The sequence below is a fragment of the Labrus bergylta genome, chromosome 12 (genome assembly GCF_963930695.1).
Source record: "Labrus bergylta chromosome 12, fLabBer1.1, whole genome shotgun sequence".
In the NCBI taxonomy this organism is placed as follows: domain Eukaryota; kingdom Metazoa; phylum Chordata; class Actinopteri; order Labriformes; family Labridae; genus Labrus; species Labrus bergylta.
Window position 1 is genome coordinate 23,279,139 of NC_089206.1, and position 6,000 is coordinate 23,285,138.

Consider the following 6,000-nt stretch of genomic DNA (forward strand, 5'->3'; position numbering starts at 1 on the left):
GCACAAAACAGAACCTGGTGTAGAAGTTGTGCTGAAATGCGAAATCAATCTGCAATGTGAAATGCCATGTGGCCTCAACGCACGTAAAGAGAAAAAAAAAAAAAAAAAAACGTGCTGTAGCGGGGAAACAAAGAGAGAGAGAAAGAGAAAGAGAGAGAGCTTCTAGCCCACAACATCACATGCTAACCAAAGTAAGGCGATTCTGTCACACACTGACAACATAAACAAAACAATAGTGAGTGTTTTTATTCATACCTGATGTGGCATATCAACCTTCACTTTGTGTAGTAGCAGAGAGAGGGGGGGGGGTGGGGGGGCCCAAAATGTTGGAGCCAGGGCGCCAGATTTTCCGGAGCCAGTGGAGTTGAAGGCGGCTTGTTAAGAATTTTTCCCAGGCTGAAAAACTTTTCCTCCGTATATAAAACAAAACTGTCAAGAGAGAGAGAGGGAAAAAAGGAGGAGTGATGAGGCCGTGCTTATATTACGGTCAGTCCGGAGGGGCTGGAGGGGGGGGGGGGGGGGGGGGGAGAGAGAGGGGGTAACGTTAGAACCGCGGTGACGGCCAGTTATTTCTCGCATGGACACTATGTTACGCCAAACGTCATTCAATAAATCTGGCGATTCAATAGTTAGCCTTATTCAGGCAAGAAGTAAACACCGCTGAGGACAAGACTTTAGAGAGCGAATCACTCTTTGACACGAAATATATCCGTGAAGTTAAGGAGACAGAGCCATGAGTGAAAGTCGATATCCAAACCAAACTTTTTTTTGAGATTTATAAATGTTTACATTGTGTGCGCCTCTCCACGGTGATAATACAACGATAATTACAACGTGAGAAGCGCCGAATTAAAGAGTGTCTCCAACGCATTTATTATATGTCTGCATGCATGTTACTATGTTTGTTATTTTTCCAGCAACAGTCGGCTTTATTCAATTATGACTTCTCAAAGAGGGGCTTTGCCGTCCCCTTCCTCCGCGGGCGAGCGGACCGACCGTGCTCGGACACTCACAGCTATCAGTACTTACAACACGAACGTTTTAATAGTCACACACCCTTTTTATGTTGTAGTGGTACACTAGCAGGGAGGCTGCGACATGGACACTGTATGTTACAATGTAACAGTATAGCGTTACACTGAGGCATTATTTGCGTCAGCGTAATGTCAAAACATCGCTAACGCTACATTACGCACACTTTGCTGGCCTGAACGACGCGTGTGCCACTCGGCCCTGAAAGCACTTCTCAGCAAAATGACACGGGAAAGAAAAAAAAGAGTGAAACTAACACGATAAAACAGCGTTGCAACACCTTTCACTACGCTCCCAAAAAGTACAAGAAGAGCAAAAATAACTTACATTAGTCCATGTGGAGAGCAACGTAAAGCAACACACTCGGTTAGTCCAGTTCTTTAGATCTGAATCAACATAGAAGGAGTGCACTACCACATAAGTCCCGCCTACCACGGTTGGGTACCCAGGCATATCTATACATGTATAATCCCACTGTAAACCAATCACAGCTCTCCACTCTGGGATGTAGTCTGCTCCCATTGGTCGAGCCGCCTGTCAGTCTCACGTTGTCTCCCCAGCTGTCTCCTCGCCATATAGGGGTGTGTCGTGACGTTGCAGGCAGCCTAACAAACATTTCGGAATAAAAAGGTATGGTTCAATAAATATTAATAAATGTAAAATTTAGTGTATTGATATCTCCAGTAAATGATGCGGGGAGTGTTTGCTTGCCGATTTTTATGGAAATTAGAGAGATGGTACAAAAAAGGAAATAATTATTTAATACATTTGTTATATTTTTGTGTTGTCCAAATGTATAATTTTGCACTGCTTATTTTGCCGGTTAAATATACGTTGTATGGCCACTTTTTTCGTCATGAATTATTCATGATATACCTATACATAATATATGAAAGTTCCAGCATCATCTCCTCTCTCTTTCTGGTTCCCTGATCCTGGAAACGAGTGGTAACTGATAGTATACACACACAAAGAACATGAGAAGTTAGTGAAAATGTATGTCACAAACCTCCTGATTGGTGTCCATAGTGTGTTTGTAAAGACACAGCAGTGCTAAATGTCCACTTAGTAGAGGTATTGTGAAGTGTGAATAAGAGGTTGTCAGTCTGTCATTATGAGTTATTGTATTCTTATTTATCCATATCTTATTCTTTGCCAGCCTGGAGGAGTTTTGATCTTTCTTTCTGTTTTATCAAAGGCTCACAAACAGGATTTGAAGCCATTTAGTTGTACAAGTATCTGACCTAGGACCTCTGTAGTCCAATAAGTCCATGCTGTCAACAGTGAGCAATCCATAGCTAGCTTCAGGCAATGATAAAAAAAACAAGTCTGACATCATACGGCTGCTTTCCTCGAAGCATTAGAGTTGGTTTTTTTCCCTGTTTTGTTCACTTCATGCCAATGCCACTTTAAAGAAGGCTTTTTAAAAACATTTCCTCTCGTTCTTGTTCTGCATGTTGTCATTACATGGAAAGGAGCAACGGTTTCATCATGTAAGGCAGTGTGAATGGTTTCAGAATAGCACTGTTGCATGTCTAAGAATACATTTATGAGTGTTTGTCTGGCTGCAATGGGCTGTTGTCAGGCAGTGAGGATGTATTCATCATAGATGGAGTTTGATGTTTCTGTAACATCAACAAGATTATATCACAGTTGGATGCATGGGACGACTATTGTGGCCAGCAGCTGTTTTCAACTTTTTCCTAATGCCCGTGTGTAACTGCATGAAACTGCATTAGAGTAAACTGATTACTGCAGATTACAGTATCCCAGAATGCTACACTCTACTATTCTATTCTATGCAATGTTATGCTATGCAACAATACACTACTCTATTCTATTCTATTCTATTCTAGGCAACGCTAAGCTACACTACTTTATTCTATTCTACGCTATGCTATGGTACACTACACTATTCTATTCTATGCTACATTATGCTATTGTACTAGACTATTCTATCCCATTATATGCTAAGCTATGCTACACTACACTTTACTATCCTAGGCTACACTACACTAAACTACCCTACTTAACTCTATTCTATTCTTTTCTACGCTACACTATTCTATTATACTCTACTCTATTATATGCTATGCTACATTACACTATGCTATACTATACTATACTGAGATTATAAATGTTTGTTGTCGTTCGATTACGTTATGCTCAATTACTTACGGTAAGAAGAACCAAATGTTCCCACCACCTATGCAACCATTTCCTGTTCAACCTTTGACCTATAAACACTCAACTATACCACCTGCCCAATTAACCCAAATGATCAATTATCACCACCTAGTGTCCAAATAAAGTAGATAAATAAACATATAACCCAAAACCATTGAAATACAATTCATACATAAACACAACAGGCTCCTACATCTATTAAAGATTATTTATTAAACTGTGATAAATGATACTTACTCTGATAGACTTCAAAAAGCCAACACGTGTGTCCATGTCTGCCAACATGATTTAAAATGATTTAGACATTATTATGAAAGTCTTTAAAGGTTTTACTTCCTTATTGTTTTAATATTTTTTCATGCTTGGAGTGTCTGGTTTTCCTCATGACTTTTCCCACAACACTTTGAAAAAAAAATACTTTAACCACATTGAGAAAACTACAATTACATAATTTACCTCATCTTATATCATATTTTTAAATGAAAATCTGTCCTGTGCTTATCTGGACTAGAGTAGACTGTGATGTGATTCTTTACTGTTATACACAAACTAGACTTTTTTACCATTCAGTATTATACAACACTAAACTAAACCTCTTCATTTCCTTATATGACAGAATATAACGTTCATGACTGACCACAATAGACAAAATGAAAGGTTGTAGTTTATTAGAGGGTAAGTTCAACCAAATCAAACCATCGTAACAAATTCAAACAGACACTTCATTTTCTTTTTTCGCACACAATCAAAACATCTTTCAATCTTTAACTGTAGTGTTGTGGCAGAAAATCTTCGAGGCAGCAACCCTGGAGCAAAATGTAACAAACATGATCTGCATAGTTGTTTATGACAAGTGTCTGAAACGACCTCTTCTCTACTTTCTCCCTCAGAGCTCTCTGTCTTTAATTTTTAACATGCTTGAGGCCGATTGGACTGCTGCAATCATTAACGGCTGCAATCAAATATAAATGTCATACTTAAAAATGGCAATGGGCAAGTAAGTTATAGTCATACAGTAGTTGTGGCTTTACAAAAAGCTGTCACAGCTTTAGGAAACCCTTGGAAACTAAACTACAATAAACGCAGAAATGCCATTCAAAAACAGCGAGGTTCCGTCTGCACAGCTCACACCCCTCGGTTCCCTTGAGATCCTGCAACACTCCAGCCTTAATGAACATTAGACACAAGGATTGAGCATAGATCAATGTTGTCTCTGTTGGTTGTAATAGGCTGAATGCATAAAAGACAGTTTGACAGTGAGTGCACAATTATTTACTCTGACATCTATATGTGTGCTTGATATTTTTCCTCGCAGCCTGCCTGTGTGTGCATGTGCTGGAATCTAGGCCATCCCTTGTGGCTTTGTGTCTGAGAGGCGGATCAGTCTATACGAGGGGCAGCCAGGCATATGGGCGTGTTTATGTGACGAGCATGCGCACTAAGGACTCTATATCTTCCTCTGGGTTTCTGTGTGTGTGAGACGGAGAGAGGGAGCACACTCTGTATGAGGGTTGATTCGGGGTGTTTCCACTGTGCAAACACTCTGCAGACGGATACACTTTCTCCGCACCTCTCTCTTCCTCACTACCCTGCTTCCTTGAACTCCCGGAATCTCTCCATCTCCTCCCCACCTCCAAACTGACACACACACACACACACACACACACACACACACACACACACACACACACACGTACACATCACTTTCTCTCCCTCTCACAGGGTGAGTCTAGGAAACAGCTGGAAAAGCAAATAGTCGCAGGCAGGCCGAGCCCGGGCCCACTGGCTCTCACACATGACTGGACCTTTACTTGGATGAATGCAGTCCTCACACTGATTTTTCAGCTGCAGCCCAAAAGCACAAGGAGCGTTGCAATTGCACAAACCTAAAGGAATGCTGCAGCGTTTGGCAAACACACTCTTTGATCAACGTCGCAGTGTGCGGCGAGATGATTGGTAGCAGCGTCACCCCTCGTGTGCCACAAGTTTTTCTGGGATATTTTGGCAGCGATGGCCCACACAGAGGATCTCACAGTCCAGCAACAACCAGACCTCTCCACTGTCCCCTATTAGAAAATGTCATGCTCCTTAACAATGTCATGTCAACACCAATAAACATGACCCATGCTCTCAACGAATTAGCTGCATTCTTTCCGATCAGACGTGAGGGAATTTGATAGCTGAACAACACTGGAACATTGGGTCAGTAAGTCAGCAAAATACTGTACGCAGTTTCCAGCTGATAGAATCTCCTTTGTTTAATTTTGTGATAAAGAAGTGCTTGTGTGTGGATTGAATATGGGTATACATGTTATTTAGAAGGATCCGAGTGAAATACATTGTGGATTGCAGGACTTTTCAAAATCATTCTGTTCCAGAGTTAAAAACAATATCAAGCATCCTCTGAAAATTAGGAAGTAAATTAACAAAAACTTGGGAAGATTTTAGACTTTTTTAAATTATTCATGTATTCAAAATCCCAATGAAACTGAGGAGCACATGTCTGCATGATGCTATTGCACATTCATAGCACACGTTCTTTTTCTTGTTCTCTGCCTTACCTGTGCTCCTGCAGGTGGAAATACATCAAAAAGACATACAATTTGCTGGAAAGGTTTCAAGAATGTCGACACATTAGGAATGTAACATCGACAGCATATAGGAGAGCACATTATAGTTAAAGAGGCCCTCAACTGCAACGTGTCGTTCCACCGGTCAAACACTGGCACGCAACACTGCGGCCCATCATTGCACTAAAACTTATTAAAAAACCTGAAGGAG

At 40.9% G+C, this 6,000-nt stretch overlaps 1 protein-coding gene across 2 annotated transcripts in view; it reads right to left on the reverse strand.

The window, feature by feature from the left end:
- The window catches only part of LOC109985589 (vitamin D3 receptor A), a 93,095-nt gene extending 91,660 nt beyond the window's left edge, over window positions 1-1,435 (reverse strand). The window contains exons 1-2 of one of the 2 annotated variants that reach the window (XM_029277763.2): window positions 1,360-1,435; window positions 256-429 (exon numbers count right to left, since the gene is read on the reverse strand). The gene's annotated coding sequence lies outside the window, so the exon portion shown is untranslated. Of the gene's footprint in view, window positions 1-255; window positions 502-1,359 lie in introns of both variants that reach the window. The other variant, XM_065961668.1, reaches the window with a different exon arrangement.
- Between the last annotated feature and the right edge of the window lie 4,565 nt (window positions 1,436-6,000).